The sequence below is a fragment of the Pongo pygmaeus genome, chromosome 5 (assembly GCF_028885625.2).
Source record: "Pongo pygmaeus isolate AG05252 chromosome 5, NHGRI_mPonPyg2-v2.0_pri, whole genome shotgun sequence".
NCBI classification, from domain to species: Eukaryota; Metazoa; Chordata; class Mammalia; order Primates; family Hominidae; genus Pongo; species Pongo pygmaeus.
Window position 1 is genome coordinate 29916156 of NC_072378.2, and position 24483 is coordinate 29940638.

At 44.7% G+C, this 24483-nt stretch overlaps 1 long non-coding RNA gene across 2 annotated transcripts; it reads right to left on the reverse strand.

Annotated features, from left to right (window-relative positions):
• Positions 1-5540: 5540 nt before the first annotated feature.
• On the reverse strand, positions 5541-21539 carry LOC134739707 (uncharacterized). 2 transcript variants are annotated; one of them, XR_010126624.1, is made up of 5 exons: positions 20976-21539; positions 19433-19552; positions 17947-18276; positions 16535-16638; positions 5541-14853 (listed from the first exon to the last, which is right to left on the reverse strand). It is a non-coding gene; the product is annotated as an uncharacterized LOC134739707 (long non-coding RNA). The 2 variants fall into 2 exon arrangements; XR_010126623.1 differs by having other exon boundaries at positions 16535-18276; positions 20976-21396.
• Positions 21540-24483: the final 2944 nt, after the last annotated feature.

A 24483-nucleotide genomic window follows, 5' to 3' on the forward strand; every position in this document is an offset into this window, starting at 1 on the left:
AAAGACACAAAGGAATAACTAGTGATGGAATAGCAATAAGAATGGAAAACACAAAAGAGCTGCTTTTAAAGCAACATTAGAAGCACAAAATAACTGTATTTTTCAGAATCATACTGAAGTCCAAATCACTTCTACCACATCTAATTAAAAAACATAGTGAAAGATGTTAAACTGATCACAGGACGCACACTGAATAGCCAGTTATTGAAAAATCTTGTTCCTAGATTGGAGTTAACCCTTTCCGCCTACCACATCAAACCAAATCATCGTCATGATGCTAAGCTGGTGTATAGACACAGATGTGAGACTCACATTTTTCTAAGTGCAAAACACCCTGATTAAGCAAATATTTTTCTAGATGCTTGAGTCAGAAAATTGGCAATTTGGGCATTCTTAAACTGAATTAGAAACTTCTGAAGAAAAACAAAGGTGGTTATGATTATAAAGGCATTAGTATAAGGCACCAAAGTCTCGGGACTCTTTGATCTAGCTACTGTATTTTCTCAACTTTGTTGCAACTTGTCAAAGAGAACATTAATATTAAAGGCATTTGCAAAAAGTCTGAGATATTGTTGTATCTCCTTTCTCTTTCTCAAATTTTTAATCATCACTTTACAAAAAAGAATTTTAAAGTATGAAAGAAAATTGTTCAGATACAAGAAGTATTTGATTTACAAAATCCTGAAACAATAATGTTAATTTTGCTTTTAACATGCATATAAATTCTTTGATACTCCTTTCCAGAGGTGCAGCTTCATTCCCTCCCTGTGAGTGTGGCCTGGACTTAATGACTCACTTCTAACTGATAGAGTAATGCTGACATAGTAGTCTGTGACTCTGGGTGTAGAACATAAGAATCACTGCAGCTTCTACTTTGGTTCTCTCTTTCTCTGGGATCATGAGCCCTGGGGGAATCCGGCTGCTGTGTCATAAGCAGGCCTATGGAAAAGTCTATGTGACTAGGAGTGAGGCCTCCTGGGACCAGATAATAAGAACCTGAAGCCTCTTTCAACAGCCACGTGAGAGATTCTTCTGTCTTGTGAATCCCCGGGCCCATTTGAGCCTTCAGACAATTAAGCCCTGGAAGACAACTAGACTGCCACTTTGTGAGAGGCCCTGAGCCAGAAGCACTCAGAGAAACCTCTCCTGGATTCCTGACCATTGGAAACTGCACCAGATGACAAATATTTGTTGATTTGAGCCGCTAAGTTTTAGTTGACTTGTCATTGAACTTTTTCATTTGCTCTAAATTCATTATAAGCTATTAAACATGTCATTTGCTTTTAATATTTAATAAAAATTTCCATGGCTATATAAGATATATTTTATTATCATTAACAATGACCTATTTTTTGATCTTCAACTTGTATGTTCTATTTAAACACAAAAGGAAGATCCAGGGTATGGTAGGCTGATTCTATGATAACACCCCAATAGCCACCCTTGGTTACTCAGGTTACCCCAGTTACTCAGTTGACACTTTTGCAGGTGCTGCTGTGAAGGGGTTTTGCAGATATATTTCAGGTCCTCCGTCAGTTGGCTTTAAGATGGGGATTATCCTGCATGGACTGTCCGAATCAGGTAAGCTCTGAAAAGGACTGGGTTCTTCCTAAGAATAGAAACTCACAGTGTGAGAAGGATTCAGTGTGAGGGGTTTCCTCCACTGTGGGCTTTGAAAATGGAGGGATCATGGGCAAAGAACACTGGTGGCCAATAGGAATTAGAAGCCCTCCCCACTGTCTACTCTGATAGCTTGAAGGAAACAAGGACTTTAGTCCTACAAAAATTGCCAGAAACCGAATTCTGCCAATGAGTTCTATATAAGCTTGGGGGAGAACCCCAATCTTAAGATGAGCATACAGCTTTGCGAAACCGTGAACAAAGAATCTATCACACTAGGCCTGGATTTCTGATGAAGGAAATGTAGACAAATAAATGGGTGCTGTTTTAAGCCACTAGGTTTGTGGTAATTGGTTATGTACTAACAGAAAATTCATAAACAGATTCAATAGCTAAACATATGACGTGTTCTCCATTGGAATGAATTCATGAACTAATATGCACAGTAGTTGCATAAAACCAAATGTTTCCTAACTTGCTTTGCATTTTTCATTTTGTGATTTTTGTGTGATGCAATTTTTAACACAATCATATTTCATTCATTCATTCAACAAAAATTAACCTAGTGCCTACTATGTGGCAGATATGCATTTAAATGCTGCAGACACAACTTTGATCAAAACAACCCAAAGCTCCTGTGCTCATATGCCTTCCATTCTAGAGGCTTCTTGAGAGTGAGATGGAGCCATTGGAGGGTTTTAAGTGAAGAAATGACACAATCTGACTCACATGAGCAGGATTGCTGACCATTGTGGGGGAAACAGTCATGGGCAGCAGGCGAGGGGACAGAGCTAGGGCCAGAATTCAATAGTGATAGGGTACTAGAGACTAAGGGGAGAGGAGGGCCTGATGCGTGACAGGGACAGAGGAAAGGGATGGAGAAGCAGGAGGTGAGGTAAAGGAACAGAGAGAAAGAATTCTAAACAATGAAATTCTCAGACTTAAACACAGTGTTTTACAGATTTTTAATGCATTTATCCGCAGAGCCTGACGCAGTGTTACTTACACCTCTCCGCCTTTAATACATTCTGTGTGGCTATCTAAAAACTAATTCCCTGCCTATGATAAACAGGTTAAAAAAGAATATCAAGGGTCCCAATAAAATATGCACATGGCTTAGATGTGAATAATTCATAAAAATAGGCAGGTGCATGGGTTGGCCATTGTGGCTCACGCCTACAATACCAGCATTGCAGGAGGCTGAGGATCGCTTGAGCCCAGGAGTTCAAGACCAGCCATAGAAACATAGGGAGACTTCATCCCTACAAATATTTTTTTTTTAGAAAAATGAGCCAGGAGTGGTGGCACAAGCCTGTGGTGCCAGCTACTTGGGAGGCTGAGGGAGGAGCATTGATCACATGATCCCAGGAGGTCGAGGCTACAGTGAGTCATGAGTGCACCACTGCACTCCAGCCAGGGTAACAGAGTGACACCTGCCTATAAATAAATAAATAAATAAATAAATAAAGGCAGTGCATGAGCACTGGTGAAGGGCACCTTGGCTGCACTGAGCACTTGCAATTTTGAGGTGATTAAATTCTGTACAGGCTCCTGGTTGCAATATACGGTAACATATTGTGCTTTGTATTGAGATGTCCTGGACTCGCGCACACAAACTCAGGACTATGAAATAAAAATAATTTAAAACTACAACGGACCAGAGTCACAGATACACAGTCTAGGAAAGTAAAACTTAGCTTTGTGAGTCTAATTGCAATGACTTTAGACATATTTATATGTAAAGGGCCCTAAAATCACCTCTTTTACAAATTAGATTCGTGGTCATTTAGGGGTTACCAAGATTGTGCTACCCACTGTAGCACAATCAGAGACACACCCCGAGGTTGCGGGACACACGGAGACCCTCGACACAAGAACTCCAGGCGCCTATACCGGATTCCATTTTCAGTTCAGGCCCAAATCCCCAGGGGTTGGTTGGGGTAGAGCGGACAAGGCGGCTCAGATGCGCTGGCGGAGGAACATGCAGAGCTGACCAAAACCTGCCTGCAGGGAAGGTGGGCAGAGTGGCTCAGCAAAGGCCTTAAGAATGGGAAGGAGACACTGCAGTGCACAGGTACCAGCGGCCACGGGGCGCCTCCCTGATCTCCTGCAGATCTCCCCGACCCACCTTCCAAAAGAAGGGAAGGAAAATGGGACTAACGCTAAAATACCCCTCTCCCTCTTGTCCTGAGGAAGAAGAGTCCTCCTGGGTTTCAGATCCTATACCAGAGAGTGACTGAGGGCCCGCCCTGCACTCTGAGACAATTAAAGGATGAAGTCTCTGAGGGAGTGGAGGGGAAGACGATCCCTGGAATACTGATTAGCAGTCCCCTTTGATCCTGCAGCAGCCTTGGGCACCAGGAATTTTCCTCTCAGCCTTTGTTATCTGCCTCATACTCAATGTGTATCTGTTGGTCTGATTCCAGCTCTTCTGAGTCCCTCGGCCTCCACTTGGGTCAAGACCAGAATTCTCTGTTCCCACCTCAGACACTAGAACTTTCCAAAGAATAGGAGATTATCCCAGGTGCCTCTGTCCAGGCTGGTGTCTGGGTTCTGTGCTCCCTTCCCCACCCCAGGTGTCCCATCCATTCTCAGGATGGTCACATGGGTGCTGCTGGAGTGTCCCATGAGGAATGCAAAGTGCTTGAATTTTCTGACTCTTCCCCTCAGATCCCCCAAAGACACATATGACCCACCACCTCATCTCCGACCATGAGGCCACCCTGAGGTGCTGGGCCTTGGGCTTCTACCCTGTGGAGATCACACTGACCTGGTGGCAGGATAGGGAGGACAAAATTCAGGATGCAGAGTTTGTGGGGACCAGACCTTCAGGGTACAGAAGCTTCCAGAAGTGGGCAGTACCGGAAGTGGGCCCACTGGTGTCTTCTAGAGAGAAGTAGAGATACACATGCCATGAGCAGCAGGAGGAACTGTCAGAGCCCCTCACCCTGAGATGGGTAAGGAGACGAATGAGGGGTCATGTCTTTTCTCAGGGAAAGCAGGAGCCCTTCTGGGTGCCTTCAGCAGGGTCAAGGCTGAGGCCTGGGGATCAGCGTCCCTCACATTCCCCTCCTTTCTTAGGGCCATCTTCCCAGCCCACATTCCCCATCGTGGGCATCATTACTGTCCTGGTTGTTCTAGGTGCTGTGGTCCCGGGAGCTGTGGTCACTGCTGTGATGTGGAAGAATAAGAGCCCAGGTAGGAAAGGGGTGAGCTCTGAGTTTTCTTCTTCCATTGGTGGATTTCAAGCCCCAGATGGAAGTTGGCTCGTTTCCTGCCTAGTTGTGGGGCACCATCTCCACGCACATTTACCCTGTTCAGATGCCCTATCAACTCTTACTCTTTTGTAAAGCACCTGTGAAATTGAAGGACAAATTTATCACCTTGATTGTGGTCATGGGAACCTGACTCCCAGCAGTTACAGGTCAGGGGAAGGTCCCTGCTGAGGACTGACATCAGGAGGACAATTGGTCCAGCTTCAACACATCCTCTTCCCTTGGGTTTCCTGATCCTGACCTGGGTCTGCAGTCACAGTTCTGGAAACTCCTCTAGGATCTCATGGTCTTGCCTCCTCCCTGGCCTCTCTCAGTTTGTTTTCTTTCCACAGATGGAAAAGGAGGCAGCTATGCCCAGGCTTCATGTAAGTGTGGTAGGGGTTGGAAGAATGATCCTTGAGATCCTTGGGATAGTATAGACAGGAGCCCATGGGGGAGCTCACCACCCCACAATTCCTCCTTTAGTCACATCATCTGTGGGCTCTGACCAGATTTTGTTTTTGTTCCACCCCGAATGGGAACAGTACCCAGGACTCTGATGTGTCTCTCAAGGCTTGTAAAAGTGACACCTTAGAAGGACTGAAGTGAAGGAGGAGTTGGGCCAAATGGGACACAACTAGGCTCTGGAGATTCTTTGATTTGGAATTTTTCAATGTGTGGTGGGCTGTTCAGTGTCACCACTTACCATGACTGACTTGAATTTGTTCATGACTAGTTTTTTTCTAACACTGCCTTGTAAGGGACTAAGATGCAAGATTTGCTCATGGCTCTTCTTTGAGACTTCAAGGGCCTCTGGTTTTTTTTTCTGCCAAGGCGTCTGAATGTGTCTATGTCCCCGGTAACAGCTGAGAAGTGGGGAGACCAGCACACCCTCGTGTCCACCATGACCCCTAATATCATTTGCATCTATGTCCCCACCCAAATCTCACGTCCACTTGTAATCCCTAATGTTGGAGGTGGCGCCTGATGGGAGGTGATTGGCTTATGGGGGTGAATCCTCCATGAATGGTTTAGAACCATCTCTTTGATGCTGTTCTTGTGATAGTTCTCACAAGATCTGGTGTTTGAAAGTGTGTGGCACCTCCCTGCTCTCTCTTCCTCCTACTCCAGGCATGTCAGTCATGCCTGCTTCCCCTTAACCTTTCACCATGATTGGAAGTTTTCTGAGGCCCTCTTAAAACTTAAGCAGATACCAGAATCATACTTCCTGTATAGCCTGCAGAACCACGAGCCAATTTAAACCTCTTTATAAATTACAAACTCTCCGGTATTTCTTTATAACAGTGTGAGAATCAACTAATTCAGAAAATTGGCACTAGGAGTTGGATATTGCGATAAAGGTAGCTGAAAATGTGGAAATGGCTTTGGAACTGGGTAACAGGCAGAGGTTCAAAGAGTTTGGAGAGTTCAGAAGACAAGAAAATGAGGGAAAATTTGGAGCTTCCTAGAGATGTGTTAAGTTGTTGTGACCAAAATGCTGATAGTGATATGGACAATAGAGTCCAGGCTGATGAGGTCTCAGATGGAGATGAGGAACTTATTCGGACCTAGAAGAAAGGTCACTTTTGTTATGCATTGGCAAAGAACTTGGAGGCATTGTGCCCCCTCCCTAGGGATCTGTGGAACTTTGAACATGAGAGTGATGATTAAGAGTATCTGATGGAAGAAATTTCTAAGCAGCATAGCATTCAAGATTTGGCCTGGCTGCTTGTAATAACCTATGTGCATATGTATGAGCAAAGAAATGACCTGAAACTGGAACTGATATTTAAAGGGGAAATTTAATATCCAGGACAATTCCTAGTGGAGCTGCAGGAGCAGGACCCCTGCCAGGACTACTAAATGGTAGAGCCACAGGCAATGTGCATCCTCAGCCTGGAAAAGCCATAAGCATTCAATTTTCACCCATGAGAGCAGCTATATGGATTATGTTCAGCAAAGCCAAGGATGTGGGGCTGCAAATGGCATTATGAGCCCAGCACTTGCACCAACCAACATGCTCAGGATTCAAAATATAGCGTCAAAGGCAATTATTTTAGAGCTTTAAGTTTTAATGTCTGCTATGATGAGTTTCAGCCTGTGAGGACACTGCATTCATTTCTTTTGGCCCATTTATTCCTTTTGGAATGGAAATGTGTGAGAAAGGTCTCTTCCACTGTTGTATTAATATTTTAGAAGTAAACGACATTTTTTTAAATTGTACAGGCTCAAAGCTATAAGAACTTACCTTGAGTCTCAGATGAGACTCTGGAATTTTGAGTTGATGCTGGAACAACCTAACACATTTGGGATAATTGGGAGAAGATTATTGTGTTTTGCAATGTGAGAAGAACAAGAGCTTTGGCTGGCTAGGCACAGGATGCAATGATATAAATATTTATCCCTTGATACCTCATGTTAAAATCTGATGCCCACTGTGGGATGTGGGGCCTAATGGGTGCTGTTTGGGTCATGGGGACCAATCTTTTATGAATAGAGAGATACTTCCCTCTCTCTGGAGTGAATGAATTGTTGCTCTATTATTTTCCAAGAGAGCTAGTTGTTAAAAAGCGCCTGGTAACTTCCTACTCTCTCTGTTCCTCTGTTACCATGTGATCTCTGCACATACCAGCCCCCCTTTGCCTTCTGCTATGAATGGAAGTAGCCTGAGGCCCTCACTAAATGCTCGAACATTTCCGGACATCACAATCCTGAGCCACATAAACCTTGTTTATATAAATTAGTCAGTCTCAGACATTTCTTTATACCGACACAAAATGGAATAAGTCAACCTTCTCATCACAGGTATGTGTCTCTGGCAGCCAGCTCCCATTCTCAAAATTTCCAGGATCTGCTCAGCCAAGAGTCCTCTCATCAGTATTCTAAAAACACTCTTACACTCAAGAGTCTAAGGTTTTTAGGAGAAACCAGGGACAAGGACTACATGTTTTTGTTATAACTCAGATTACCTGCTTTTCTTTGACCACCTGTCTTTTATAGGAAAAGGATTATAACAGTAAAGAGGTATTGGCTTATTATCAGAGTCTCATTCAGTCATTCAAAATTAGGCCAGTTTATCATCCTCTTGCATGAATATGTCTCCCAGAATGATGTCACTCAGCTTTGCAGACACCACTCAATATTACCAGGTTCCAAAAGCAAGAATGGTCTCAGGGACATACAGCTTCACCCTTTTAGGCATGCAGTATAATTGAACTAAGAGACAATATCTTCTCTCGCTCACACCACTTTTGAGGAGTTAAGATAATATTGAATTTTCCTCATTACATAACCCTTTGATTTATTCACTTACCCTCAGCCACTATTCCTCCTTCTGTCCCTTTATATCAGTCTTTTCCAGTTTTGGAAGTGACATTAGGTTTGGCTGCTGTGCTGGCCTAGACTGCAGGCAGCAACAGTATTCTAGCATGTCTTCCCTCAGTCTACTCTTGAACATAGAGGGTAGGTTACATAGGTAAGGAACTAGTGCAGGCTATCTGACCACCAGGCTACATAGCTCTACTTACAGTTCCAGGCTACATAGCTCTACTTATAGTTAATCTCGATTTTGCCAGATGAAATGAAGGCACAGCACAATCCTTGAGTTGCTTGGGAATTCTTACATACACGTGTAAAAATATAGTTATGGTTTTTGGCTTAGGGATAATTTCTGTTTCTGGCACTTTGATTTGCATCCCTATTCCTGGTACCACTGCATCACATATGAAAAAAGAAATTTGAGGTGAAGTGTAGTCATTATTCCAGCATCCTCTCTCCTTAGAAAGAATTGTATGTATAGTCATAACAGCATCCTTTTGATCCATGAGGACAAAGAGAGGATGCTACCTAGTGGAGTCACTCTTGCAGCCCCACCCCTGTTGACAGTGAGCACATTCATAAAGATGTAAAAGCCAGTCCTTCATGTTTATGTTGCCCAACAATTATATTGACATGTTTTAGATAACCAATGTTTCAGTTGACCATTTCAATTTTCTATCAAAGTTTTCTTCTGAGAAGGACATCTCCCTGTGCATTGTTGGCCATTTGAGGCTGTAAAATGTGTTTTCTTGTGTAAAGAAATGGGACTCAGCAGTCCAAATTGGTGCAATCTCTTCTTTTCTGGTTCCTTCATAGCCCTTGAAGCATTGACATCTACCCCTGGTAGAGCATAGCCCAATCCAGAATCAGTGACTTTCCTGTCAAGATCCACTGGCAGCTCCTTTGGGGTTGCTGGCGTCAGTCTGGCTTGCCAGCTATGTATGATCAAAGCTTCCCACTAGAGAATCTGTCACACAGCCATCTACTGCCTCTGTCTGTTTTCTTGACCAACAGTCAAAACAGACATTATAAGAAATGAGATAAATTACCAAAATTGTGAACGAAAGAGAGATCATCACTAATGACCCTTTGGAATTTAAGAAGCATTATAATTGAATACTCTGAAAAATCTGGAGCCAATAAGTTAGACCACTTAGATAGAATGGACAGATTCATACAAAGATAGAAATTGCCAAAACTGGCTGGGCGCAGCGCATAACGCCTGTAATCCCAGCACTTTGGGAGGCTGAGAGGCGTGGATCACAAGGTCAGGAGATGGAGACCAACCTGGCTAACACGGTGAAACCCCGTCTCTACTAAAACTACAAAAAAAATTAGCCAGTCATGGTGGTGGGCGCCTGTAGTCCCTGCTACTTGGGAGGCTGAAGCAGGAGAATGGCTGAGCCCAGGAGACGGAGCTTGCAGTGAGCCGAGATCACGCCACTGCACTCCAGCCTGGGCGACAGAGCAAGACTCCGTCTAAAAAAAAAAAACACACGCACACACAAAAAAAGAAATTGCCCAAACTGACTCAAAAATAAATAGAAAATCTGATTAGAACTGTACACTAAGTCAGTAATTTTAAAACCTTCTCACAAGGAAATGCCAAAACCCAGATATCTTCACTGGTTAATTCTATCAAATATTTCAAAAGCTCTTTCAGACAAGAAGAAAGGAGGGAAGACTTTCCAGCTTGTTTACAGAACTGGTATTACCCTAATATCAAAGTCAGAGCAAGACTCACAAGAAAAGAATACCAGAGACCAGTATCAGCAATAAACACAAATGAAAACATCCTCAACAAACATTGGCAGACAATAAAATGCCACATAAAAAAGGATTACACTTCATGACCAATTAGATTCATCCTAGGAACATAAGGTTGGATTAACATTTGAAATCAATTAATAGAATGCACCATATTAATGAAATAAAGGACATAATTATCTCAAAAGATGCAGAAGAAACAGTTGACAAAAACATTAACACCACTCATGTCCGTAAGTTTCAACTAAATAGGAATGGCGGGGACCTTCCTTACTCTGATAAAGGGCATCTGTAAAAAACCCACAGCTAAAATCAAGCTTAATGAAGAAAGACTGAATGCTTTTCTCCTAAGATGGGGATCAGTGCAAGGATGTCCAATCCCACCACTTCCACTTAACATTGTACTGGAGGTTGTAGCCAGTGCGCTAAGGCAGAAAATTAAAAATTAAAGGCAACTAGATAAAAAGGAAAACATAAAACTCTATTCACCGATAACATGACCTTGTCTGTAGAATTCACAAGCAGATAAAAGCCTGCTAGCACTAAGAAATGAATCCAGAAGGGCCCATAGGATATCAAATCAATATAAAAATTAATTATTAACATATTTCTCTATACAGGCAATGAAAATCTCAACTTTTCTACCACAGTAGTTACAAAAAGGGTGAAACAGGAATAAATTTAGGAAGACAGCAGTATTTGTTCACTGAAAATAAAAAACATTCCTGAGAGAAATTAAAGGTCTAAATAAATGGAGAGATGTGAGTTGGAAAGCTCAATAATATTGTTAAGATGGCATTTCTCCCCTAACAGATCTATAGGTTCAACACAGTCTATCAAAATCCCAGCAGGCATTTTATAGAAAATTGACAAAATAAGCCTTAAAATGTATATGAAAATGCAGAGGATGCAGAAAAGCCAACACAAATTTGAAAAAAAAATGGAATGTCATATAAAACTACAAAAATCCAGACAGTGTGTAACTGAGAGACATAGAGATCAATGAGCAGAAGTGAGAATCTAGAAAGACATTCTTACATTTTTTTGTCAATTGATTTTCAACGAAGTTGCATAGGTAATACAATGTGACATTTAACAACATATAAAATATCAGCTCAAACAAATTAGAGACATATGGAACTAAAATTTATGAGTTAAAACCATTTAATTTTAACTAAGCCTAATTTCTATCTCTCTTTTTTTTTCACTTGTAGATCATGCTTTTGTTACTTTATCTAAGAATCTTTTGCCTAACCAACCAAAGTCACAAAAATTTTCTCCTAGATTTTCTTTTAGAAATTTTAAACTTGAGTGCTCCAAAAGACATCATTGAGCAAATGAGAAGACAAGCCATAGACTGGGAAAAAATATTTCACAATTTATCACAAATTGTGATGAAGAACATGTATCCAGAATATGTGGAAAGTTCTTAAACTCAATGTAAGAAGACAAGCAACTCAACCAAAAATGAGTAAAACAACACAAATATGCTCAACTGACTTTTACAAAAGCACAAAAGCAATTCAATGAAGGAAGGAGAGCTTTCCCAACAAATAGTGCTGGAGCAACTGGACAACCACAGTGGAAAAAAATAACCTGAGCCTAAACCTCACACTTAATACAAAAAATAACTCATAATGAATCACAAGCTTTAATGCAAAACACAGAGTTAAAATTACAAACATTGAGCCAGGCATGGTGTCACAGGCCTGTAGTCTCAACTACTCTGGAGGCTGAGGTGGGAGGATCCCTTGAGCCCAGGAGTGCAAGGACAGCCTAGGCAAGATTTTTTTTCTAAAATAAATAATAAATAAATTTAAAATTTAAAATTACAAACCTTTTAAGAAAAAGTCATCAGAACTAAGACTGGACAAAATGTTCTTAGACATAAGACCAAAGGTATGATCCATAAAAGAAAAAGGTAATAAATTGGATCTTATCACAACTAAAAACTGTTGCTCTGTGAGAGACCTATGATGAGCTTAAAAAGGCAAGCTATATAGCATGAGAGAAGATATTTGCAGACAACATATTCTGTAAAGACTTGCATTCAGAATATAGGAAGAAATTTAAAAACTCAAGAGTAAAAATGAAATCCAAATACACAATAGGCAATGATCAAGACATGAACAGATATTTCACTGAAGAGGATAAACACTGGGCTAACAAGCAAATGAAAAGACGTTCAACATCATTATCCAGTAGGAAAACACAAATTAAAACTGCAGTGATGAGAATGGCTGAAATACAAAATAAAGGTAACAGCAGATGTTGGCAAGGATGCAGAGAAACGGAGTCACTCTTACATTGCTGGTAGGAATGGATTTTAAAATGGTACAGCCATTCTGGAAATGGGTATTACAGTTTTCTCCAAACTGAATATGCAATTTATCATATGACTAGCAACTGACCTCCTAGGCACTTATTTCAAACGAGGGAAAACTTTATGTTCATGAAAAACCTGTACACAAATACTCTTGCAGCTTTATCCATAACACCTTCAAACTGGAGTTAATGCAATTGCCTTTCAGTGGGTGAGTGAGATCTGCTGGTTGAACTCATAACTGAGTCACACAACTGCCCTTTCTCAAGGCTACCATCCTGCTTCTCTGTGCAATAAGTGTTTATGCATATTTCCCACTTTCTCACAAAGAATATTAAAGACATGTACTCAGGGATCAAAATTTAATAAACGTAAATTTTTACTGCTCCATCAAAGATACTCTTAAGTGGGACTGCAGTTTGGTGATACTGTCTTGGTTCTGCTAAGGTGTTCGGTGTGTTACCTACCTTGGCATTTGCAGCATTAATAGAAAAGTCAACATAATGAAACAGGCAGATGGCATCTTGGTATTACTGTGAAAACAGGTTTCCCTCCAGGACTCTCTGAAGGCAGCTCAGGGGACACACTTTCAAATTGGCAAAGATCAATTATGGTTTCTAGTGGGACACAACCCCAAGCCTATTCAGATTCAGCACTCTCTCACTCTCTGTTTTTCCTCATTCTTGCAACTTATACTTGTATAAATTTTCAAATGTGCAAAGAAGCTGAAAGAATAGTAAAATTCAAGTTACCACCTTTCCATATTTGCTTAATATCTCTTTATATACATGAAAGCAGCATGTGGAATGATGGACAATAGAGACCCAGAAGCGTAAGGGGTTTGGCAATGGGTGTATGATGAGAGGGCTTTCTTGGTGGGTACAATGTGCCCGGCTCCAGTGACAGATGCACTGAAGGCCCTGATTTTACCATAACTCACTGTAGCAATGTAGCAAAATTGCACTGGTGCCCCATGAATGTTTACAAATTTAAAAAATAAAAAATAAAATAACATATCTCTTTATAGATACAGGTAGATATTTTGTATAGCGTGTGTGTGTGTGTGTGTGTGTGTGTGCGTGTGTGTGTGTATAGAGAGAGGCAGCACGAATGAAGAGATTAAGATTTTGTGACTGAACCATTCCAAAGCAACTTAAACATAAAACAATGCATGGATAAATGTGTCTGTGACAACAAACCTGAATACAAACATGAAAGAATATGTCTATAAACACATCTCTAGATAGATAGCTTATGAACGAATTCCCTACCCCAGCTCCCTTACTGGTTGCCCTGTGAACACACGCAGGCAGGGAACAGGACCCAACTAGGTTCCCTCATCCTTCTCTTGCATCCACGCAGGCCCTGCAACCACTCCTGCTGCACAGAGGGCTCCCATCCCTGCCTTGGTCAGTTTCACAGGTGCTCCCTTAACTCTCTCCGCCTCCACTGCCTTACGTGGGTGAGCTGAGGCTGCCCTGACCAAGAACAGCACCACCCATCTGTGTTCCCCAAGACCAGAAAGTTAAAAGGAACCTCACAACAGAGTCAGTAACTCTCCCACATCCCCAGTCAGTCTGAACCGATGGCAGCAGATACTGATGCTTGCTTTACTCATCCTCATTCCCTGTTCATTTATTCTTCATTAATTCATTCCATATTTCCTTAGCAGTCACTTCACCCCAGAAGCTGACTGACCTCTACTCTTCGTGATCAGGAAATGCCAAAGCACTCCCCGTCACCTCCCTAATATCACCCTACAGCTCTACATCATCACATGTGGGCTCTAACTCTGCAGGACAGATGTTCCCCCACAGGGTTAGCCCCTGAACATTGGCCCCAGATGTCCCTCCATCCCTTCCCAGCCCTTTCGGTGTTGCTGGGAATCTGTCCCTCACTGAGAACTGGTGGGGAGATGTGGGGGAGGAGGGGAGATTTCTTTGAGCTGTGTCAAGGCATCAAGACAGACCTCTCCTTCTCTCCTGAACCTCACACTATCTCTTCCCAGACACTTGAAATAAAACGCAGACCAGAAATATCTATTTAAGAGTTAAATATCTATAGTATAAAATATGAAGACAGAGTAGAATGGGGTAATGCCGGAGAGTGGGACAGGGGTGAGGGGACCTCAAGGTTCCAGGAAAGCTGGTCCTGGGCTCCCCAGGAGGAGCCGTCACCAGGACACTCACTCATAAAGTTCACCTATAATAATACAATTACTGCATATGTAATATATCAAAATATAATAAAATAACAAAATAACAGAAACAATATGGCACAGCTGCAAACACCTCATATATGCTAACCCTTATCATTCATCCAACCACAAGAAATAATTGCTATTAGTTTCCTGATTTCATAGATGAGGAAACTGAGGCACCAAGAGGGAAAGTGCTGGCGAGACCTGGGCAGGGAGTTGAATCCAGGCCGCCTGGCTGCAGAGTCTAGCCACCCTCAGTGGAGCCAGTGGACCCAGGAGATGACATCAGAGACTGAAATCCAGCTGTGCATTGCCCTGGTGTTCTCCTGTCCCAACCAGGTGTTGATCCAGGCCTTGTAGTTTCCCATGCTCTGGAGAAAAGAGAAAAACCAATAAATGCTCCCCTGGGTGCAGAGTGCTGCTTTTTACTCCCTGAGGATTTTTCCCTCCTCAGTCACTCCAAAATCAGATTCACCCTTTCTCTGAGAGAAGATGATGTCCCCACTTTTTTCTCCCTCCCATGGCACTTTTCCCAGCTGCTGCCAGTCCCCCTCCCACGACTCCATCAACATCAACACTTCCTCTTTACCCACCACCCATCGTGCAGTGAGTGAAAGGACCCCAGGACTAAGGAACAAGACCCAGGAGGAAACTCAGTGCCCTCCCCTCCTCTCAAGCTTGACCAGCCCTGACACAGTCGGAGCCCTCCCCAAAGAGAACCCCTGGCCCTATCTCCACGTGCTTCCAGTCCTCGGCTGGGTCACACACAGACAGGGTCCTTCTCCACCTCAGTCCCCAGGCCTTCCTCATCTGCAGAGGCACCTGCACACCAAGGCAGGCCCTGCACATTGCAGGTTCTTTCCTCCACTGGCAGCTAAGCGTTCCTCCCCTCCCGGCTCTCAGCAGGCAGCTTCTAACTGGAGATCCCATCAGGAAGCCCTGGGGCTCACAGGGCCAGCATGGAAATATGTGGCTGGATGGAGTCTGCACCTGACCTGATGCTGGGGACCCCCTTGTTCAAGGAGCCCTCCCCTCCCCATAACCTGCACTTGGGCTGTGATTGTCCCTGCCTGGTGCACTCATCCCTGGAAATGCAGCTCCACCCCAGAATTGTTGCTTAATGAGGCTGCACAGCCTTCCTGCTGCGTTCCTAGCAGGGATTCCACCCAAGCCACTGCCATCACAGCTCACAGGGGATCTTCTTCTCCTTGTGGAGTAGGGGGTTTCTTAAGACCCCTCAGCCTGAGGCTGCCTCCACCCTCTGCACCTGGGGATTGCCACTGCCACAGCCACAATCTCCTACATGGACCCTCTGAGAAAGGAAGCTCCAAATTTGAGTTCCTGTTCCATTCAACACGCTTTACAACATCAGTATTGGAGGACATCCTATTAAGATTATCCAGATGAAATTATGTTGATGGACATCAAACATTTAAAGCAGGAATTTTGAGAAATTAACATGTGATTTTCACATCCTTTTTCTGGCCAATATCCCAGTGACATACAAGGAAACCATTCCTGCCTACAGGGAACCAGAGCTGACAATCTCTCTACAGGAGACTCCGCAGGTGAGAGCAGGAGCGACCACAGACCTGCACTGCCCATGCTGTGGGTGCCTCCTGGACAGGGCCGTCTTGCTGCAGGGCAGGGAACGAACCATTCTGTCTGCCCAGGCCTGAGGGACCAACTAACAGTACAATTAGGTTCAAGGATAAGACTCCACCATCCCACTGGCCAGACACACAGAAGTGGGGAAATGGCAGAAAGACTCAGGTTTCCTGGACACCCCAGCCTCTCACTGTCCCCTGCACTGCCTCTGTCTTTGCAGAAACTCAAAACTTTCTGCTTGCTCTTTTCCTCGCCCCTCAGACAACCTGACTATGGGGGAAACAATTCTGACTGTCTCTTATTTTAAACTTACCAGGCAATGACTAAGTTAAGAAGAAAAAAACTGGCTCAGGAAAGGCAAGGTGAGGCCACAGAGCATGGAACAAAGCCCCAAAAACACAACCCCTGGGGACTATGACACTCAGGGGCTGGATAAAGTAATACCTGGACATAGGATGAAAACAGGGACCACAGCTGCCCTGACAGGGGGCTGGTCCCCACTCCCCAAACAGCCCAGGGACATCTGCTTATCACCTCGTCCATATCATCTGCAAGGAAACACAGGGAGGCAGGGGCCACATGGTGGGATCCTGGAAAAAGCATGGCTTCGAGGGACCCAGAGGATATGACACGCCTGAGACAGCTCCCGGTCTCGGCCTAAGTTTAGCTCCCAGATGAGGCCCATGGGGAGCTGCAAAGTGGACAGAGGATGGCCGTGTGCACTGACGACCCTCCCTGTTACAAGGGAGGCCACAAAGGGAACTGCACATGCAGGGGCCCTCAGTCTGGGCCTTGCGGATCTTTTTCTTGGTGTCCTCCTGATGGCTGGAGAAACAGGGGAGAGGGATGCAGAGAGGAAGGGACCAGAGGATCTGCCTCTCCTCGGATTCTTCTCCAGTCTCTAACCCGTCACCAGATCACAGCTGCCTTTACTATTGGCTCTCTCTGAGACCGTGATCATCCAGGCCCTCCGCAATCAGCATGCAATTCCCAACTCACCCACCTGGATACACCCTGGTCAGCCTGAGAGACAGAGACCGGGATGGGGACAGAGCAGGTGCCATGGCCCTCCCTGCTGCCCACTCCTCACCTGCAGGAGGAGGAGACCACAGCTGGACGTTCGAGGGCCTTGGCCCAGCCTTGGCATGGGCAGAACTTAAGGGTGTAAAAAATAAGCTACATGTGATGGTTCATTTTCATTTCTATGTGCCTTAGTATAGGTTTAACATGGACATAAAGAGACACATGGACATAAAGAGATAAAAAAGCAAAATGTACTAAGCCACCCCCCACCTCCTTCTGGCTTTCCTTTTCATGCACTGGCCAGGTGCCGATCGGTTGGGGCCCCCTCGATGACCCCTTCCCCACCTCACCAAAGAATTTACTTTAGGCTAGCTTACAATGTAGATAATCATACCCTTTCTTATCATCTAAGTGCACCCATTAGGGCCATAAGTCAAATGTTTTAGGAGTCCTGAGACAATCGCAATGCATTATGGGCTGCAACAAAATGCAGCAAAAAGACTCTGAAGAACATACTGGAAGCCTAAATCAAACTACCAATAGGCAACATCCAGAAAGACTATAAATCCGTAGTACTCAGCTAATGAGGAACTGGGGGAGGGACGTGTGCACTAGGGAATAAATTGTTTGTTGAAACCGTCCCTGGTGTGCCTGCATTCCAGACATCCGATATTGCAAAACTGTCGCTAAAAGTCTCACTTTCACTGTTATCTGGGTCTCTGAGTCCATTCTTTGGGTTTGGATGGGTGAGTTTGTTTCTTATAATCTAGTGGCCTGTATGGGGATCACTGTGCTTATGTGAAGTGAGACTTTGGTGGAAAGGAAAAGCGTACCACTGGATTCATGTGGCCCATTCTGTCCAGTTGTCCATGCTCCCCGCAGAAGCCATAGACAAACTTGAAACTTATTCAGAAGACAACAAAAGTGACACAGCGAAAAACAGAAAAGCAGGCACCGCGGCAACCAGGCAACCTTGTGCACAAGCCCAGGTAGGAAGATTGGACTATGAGCACTGCCTTGGTGGTTGGGCCTTTTCAGAGGTTGAGTGTGTGTGACTGAGAGGTATCTTAGATATGAAGCAAGTGCGGAGACCCAATCCATGGTTCTGTTCTCCCAGGAAGGAAATGGCCGGAGATGGACAAAGCAGTTACAAAGCAGTTGACCTGTGGGGTGTGAAGAGACCTCCAGTAAGTGTGGTTGAGTAGACAGGGAAACTCAGACTCAGGGAGCAACTGAAAATGGGAAGCAAGAATTCTAGGACTAGGGAACAAAGGGAGGAGGAAGCCGAGGAGGACCCCTCCAGCATCCCCCCAGATAGTCCACTGGGGAGGATGTTACAGGCTTGGGGGCCTAATCCCTGAACCACGAATAAGGAAAAACAAAAAATAATAAAGTATTGCTGTTTTCTCTGGCCTAAAGAGCCCATTCGTCAGCCTTCAGTCTTTTAGCCTAAGTTTAGCTCAAATAAGGACTGTGTATGGCAAGCTTTAATTCTTTATGTGAATGATAAAACCCCATCCTCACAAGAGGCGGTGGTTTATGCTATTTGTTGGACTAGTGAATTAACCCCATGTTTCCCCTTAAAGAGAAATAAAAAGAGCATAGTAAAGAGCCCTCACCCAATGAAAAGCCCTAGGATCCCCTAACACTCTTGCCCTCACCCCCATACATCTCACAAAGTAGAGGACAGGGAGATCAGGGGGCAACAGGAAGGTTGGAGGAAAAGGAATCTGGGGGTCATGAAGGAGCTAAACCCAGTGCTCCCTTAAATCCTTGTCCAAATTTAAGGAAAAAATTAGAACAATGTAAAAAGGACATTAAGAATTTCCCTATTCCTTCTAAACAGCAGGTGTCTAATATGTACCCTCTCAGAAACGTCCCTATGGGACAGGGAAAAATTGGATTTGTGAGTACGCCTTTAACAAGTACTGAGGTTAGGAATTTTAAAATGGAAATGACGTCACTCTTAGAAGCTAGCTCTCAGTAAGGCTGCAGAGGGTCTGGGGGGCTATCAGACCCTCTGGGGGGCTGCAGAGGGTCTGGGGGGAAAATCAGAGGTAGGATCGTAAACTCAAATGACTACAGGGTCAGCAAATAATAAAAAGGACGGCTGCAGGGCTGGGTGGAAACTGTGGCGGCTGCTCAGCTGTTCTTACAGTGCAGACACTGTGTTGTCAGGAATAGCAGGAGGGGTCCCATCTCCGTGGCCTCAACTTTGCCAATTCAACAATGGCTCAAGAAACTGGGACTTAGCTGGGCTGTGGAGAAGGCCCCGCCAAAATTTCATCAGTCACCTCGCCCCACCCTAGCGACGCTCACCCAATGAAAATGGACGCCCGGAGCTGCGGACCAATCATAAGCGAGGAGGGCGGGGCCACACGCCGAATAGAAAGTTCACGACCAATTACGGATTTGTTTGTTCTTTCTCCACTCTCACTGCTTAAAAAAAAAAAAAAAAAAAGGAAAAACGTCTTCGCAATTAGATAATGGCGACTGTAGTACAACCTCATGATTATGCTAAAAGCCACTGAACTGTACACTTGGAAACGGTAAATTATGAGGCACATGAATTATATCTCAATAATAATAATGCCGTCCAGAAAGCCTCTTTCAATTGAGAGAACTGCCTCCTCCCCAATACACATTTCTTAGTGTTCAGGGCACCTAGCCAGGAGTCCTCAAGCCTATCTTCATAGAAACACCTGAAGAGTTTTTAATATCCATGGTCCCAGGCCACAGCCAAAACCAATTGAATCAGAAAGCCTAGGTTACATCTAAGCCTTAGTATCTTTAAAAGCTCCCTGGGTGGTTCCAATACGTAGTCAACTTTTAGAACCCCTATTCTAGCCCACAGTTTGAACATCCCTGATGGTACCAACTCAGCCTGCCTTCAACCTCATCTATTATCTTTTTCTTTTTTTCTTTTAGAATGGGCTGGAGGATCTCACTCTGTCACCCAGTTGGAGTGCAGTGGCGTGATCACAGCTCACATCAGCCTCCAATGCCTGGGCTGGAGCAATCCCGCCACCTCAGCCTCCTGAGGAGTGGTTGGGACTACAGGCGAGTGCCACCATGCCCAGCTGTCATTTACCATCTGGTACCATCCCCCATTAGACAGTGAACCATCCGTGATCAGGAACTGTGTCCATTCCATCTTCGTCAGCCTTACAAACATATTTTTTAAATGGAACTATACCTATGATTACTAACCATTCCCCAAGACTCCTAGCCTACACTTTTCTGTAGATGCAAATGTCATACATCACCGAGTTTTAACAATTACTCAGTTTTCCCCATCCACATTCACTGATTATTTATTTGGATCATCATAACTTATTGAGCACAGCAGGGACTGGGGTCCTGTCCCCACCTTAGAGAGATTATTTACACTGCTATAGGTCACAAGGGTAATGAGGAGCAGAGAGGGAGATGGATCCAGCTCTCCTGACATTGGTCCCAAGCTCTTCCCTCCACAGTGTCTACCCTCTCTCGAGGACTTTTTCTCCCTTCGCCAGTTCCAGCAAAGGGTCTCATTCAGCTCACCCCCAAAAAGACTTTTAACACTTCAATGACGATAATAATAATAATAATAATATGCAAAGTTTGTTCCAACGCATTTAGAGGTGATCGCGACAAGACATGAAGCCAATCCCTTCCTTTCTGGGGTAGGGGAGGCCGTGATGATCTTGGACTTTGGGTGAGTCGCTCCCCAGGGTCTAGGCCTGGCTGCCCCTCCCCAACCAAATCTCCCAGGTCTTTTCTGCCCAAAACCTTCCCCCTCTACCCAACCTCCAGCCCCTTCTTCTCAGGCCCATCAACTACGTTTTCTCCCTCAGCACTCGCCTTAGATTCCTGGACTTACCAGCACACAAGCGATTTTCTCCTCGCAGACTTTAGGCTCAACTGCTGGGTCTGGGAAAGAAAGAGAAACGGCCCAGCGCGGTTGCTTGTCGGTTGTGTAACTCAGGACCGGGCTGCGGTGGGCTCCCGCGCGCGTTTTCAGGTCGGCCTGGAATTCACTGCGAGGACTGGGATCACCCGTCACCCCGCCCTGGTCTACAAGTGTTTACTGATATAGAAACGGAATAACGGCGCTGTGGGCTGGGGAGGGCCGAGCTGCCTTGAGGCTTCTGGTCTCCAGCTGCGGGGCACTCACACCAGCCGCTGTGAAAATGCAGACCCGCGGGGCAGGAATTCCGAGTCCGGGCTGGAGCGCGATCTGGAATCTGACTCACTTGAAACAGCACCGCGGTGGATTCAGAGCCGGGTGAATAGGGAAATGCGCCTCCGCCCCTCCCACGGGCCGCCCACGGATTCCAGGATCCGAAAACGCTTCCAGCTGCTGCGTCACCCCAGGAAGGCAGCGCCTGCTTCTGGGAGGTTCTGGTGGAAACGGGCTCCGCCGCCCGCAGGAAAACTCACAACTAATGGACCAGGAAAAAGCCTCTCAAGGTCCCGCCCCTTCAGTGAGGATCCTAATTCACACCCAGAGTGTGGCCCCATCAAAGACAGGAGCGAAGGTCACTGAAATGATACAAGACCAGCGGGGCCCAGGGCGCTGCGGCTCACAGAATCCGGTGACAGCGCCACCTCGCGTCCCTTCCCTGACCTGCCCCAGACGGACGCGGTGACGTGTGTTGGCCTCAAGGCTGGAATACACCGGGGATCAAGTGCAGAGAGTGGAGAAAGGAAGGAAGGATGGGGTGAGTGTTGAAGAAAGGAAGGGAGAGGGAGAAAAACGGAGAGAAAAGGTGACGGCGAGAATAATGTTTAAAATATGTGGTTTTATTATTTCTAACTTTTATTTTTGCCTTTTATCTAGTTTTGTTATTTATGGACATTTTTACCATAGCATTTTATTTTCTCTCTGTGAATCTGTAAATATACAGCTCATTATTCTTATTTCAGAGGCTGCGAGATCAAGTTACAGAGAACATGAGCTTCTACCTCCAGATGTGCCAGGGTGCATCTCTTGGGTACAAGGACAAGGGTTTTGTTTTGTTTTACAAAATCAAAGTACAAATCTCAAATAGGATAATATTTTTAAACCGTTATCGGGGCATACTTTGCATACAATAAATGTATCTATTTGAAACGTACAGCTCATTGAGTTGTACTCTTTGGATGTTTTGTACACCCACGTATCTACTACCATAATGAAGATAAATAATATTTCCATAGTGCTCTAAAGAAGAGCCATGTAATAAAATTCCATGCAGTTGTTAAAAAGAGGGGGATAAATTTTTAAGTATTGTTACGAGAAGATCTGTGCCCAGCCTACTTTTACCCATTTTTAAAAGGACAAAGATATATGGAATTATAATAGCAATAATACCACTTGCATAATATATATTTTAAGTAGGAGAAAATCTTGAAGATTACTCACCAAAATTTTGACAGGGACCTCAGGGACTGGGATAACTTTGTGACTTTCAGTTTCTCTGAAATGTTGGAATTTTTTATTACAGTATAAACTTGGATTTTAGCCAGGCACGATGGCTCAGGCCTGTAATCCCAGCGCTGGAAGCTGAAGGATAGCTTGAGCCCAGGAGTTCGAGGCTGCAGTGAGCTATGATCTCACCACTACGCACTAGCCTGGGTGACAGAAAGAGACCTTGTCTCAAAAATAAATAAATAAAATTTAAAAATAAAAATAACAAACTTGGATTTGTATGGTGGTTAAGAAAGAACATTTGTTTGAAAATGTTATGAAGGTAACCCCCATACCCAAATAGTTACAGGATTTTAAAAACCAAAGTGTTAATTAAAACCTAACTCCAGAAACTCTCTTTTAAGGGGACTTCATATTTTCATGGCACTGAATTCTCAAAATGCCTCTGACAGAGCTGTTTTTGGTGCAGTAGAAAGATGTGTAACAATTTTACAAAAGGGACGGGCTATAATAAAAAGGAAAACGCAAAATCCAGTGGAGACACACTGTCTCATTTATTTTCAAAGCACTTTTGAAAATTGCGCTGCTATAGTGTCTTTGGGTTGAGCCAAAGGTGAGGAAAATCTTGTTTCTGGAGTATTGATTTCCATTTTCCAAGGGCCAAAGTCTTTCGAAGCAACTCTAAAAACTCAGGCTGACTTTAGGATCTAAAGAAGTCTCTAGAATGTTTGTGCAGGCCGCCAAGCCGTAAGAATCCAGGCCATCTTGGCGATGCTCTCTCGGGCTCCACCCAGTGGCAGTAGCCGGAAGGACAGGACGCAGTGAAACGGCATCAGTGAGTCAGACGCCAAAGGAGGATTCCTGGCCCCAGCGCGCAGGATGTGCTTTGTCATAGTGGGGTTGGGGTAGCGAAGCGGAGGCAAGGACACTCAGGGAATAAATGGCAGAAGAAGAAGGAGCGCTAAGGAGGATCCAAAGCCTTCAGACTTCTCCTTTCTTTTCTTCCCTTTGGGTTGGAGGGGACCAACATGGTCCCGGGAGAGGAGGTCCGTGGGATGCAGAGAATGGAGTCGCTGCAAAGGGGCTTTGCACGCCCCACACAAGGGTCCTGGCTCCCTTCTCCCAGCTACTACTGATGAGTTCAAACTAGGAGGAGACCAAGATGTGTCCTTTGCAAAGTAGACTCCTTATCTCGCACTTCGGCTGGTTTACTAAATCCATCCTAGTAAAACACGAAGACCAAGAACCGAATTCTGCGTGTGACATTTCTGACCTCTAGAAGGTCCTCCCCCTCCCCGTTCCTCGTGTGCTCCCTCCCTGCCTCGCCCCTTCGCTTTGTCTCCACTTTCCCATCCTTGTCCATCTCTGGACCCCACTCCTGAATATTTCCCGCCTTCATCAGAGGACGTCCCCTAATGGAGAAAAGACTCCTCCACCTCTAGCAAAAAGAGACAAAGGCCACTGAGAGGACCTGAGAGACTCCTGTTACTCCGCCCCTGAGGTCAGCCCATCTCAGGGTTCACTCAGGCTGTGTGTGTGTGTGTGTGTGAATGAGTGTGTGCCTATGTGTGCGTGTGAATCTGTGTGTGAGAGTGTCTAAATATGTGTGTGTGTCTGCAAGTGTGTGTTCCTGTGTGTACGAGTTAGTGTGTGTGTGACTCTGTGTGTGTATGTGAGATATATATATATATATGGAGGGAGAGAGAGTGTGTTTGTGTGAGAGTCAAAGTGCTAAACCTGGCATCCAGGAAACCTCCCCACCTTGGCACTGCATGCAGGAGTCAGTGTTATGTGCACCTGTGCTTTTATTTCAGGAGCTGGGACAATAATATTAACCAGATGTGCAGAGTGCCAAGGTCCCCTCCCCAAAAAGCATTAGAGAGGAGGGTGAGATTGGAGGGGCCCCTGACTCCAAGTCTCCTGATTCCTTCTACACACAGGGATCTTGAAAAAAAAGTGCAGGACACTCCGTTCTCTC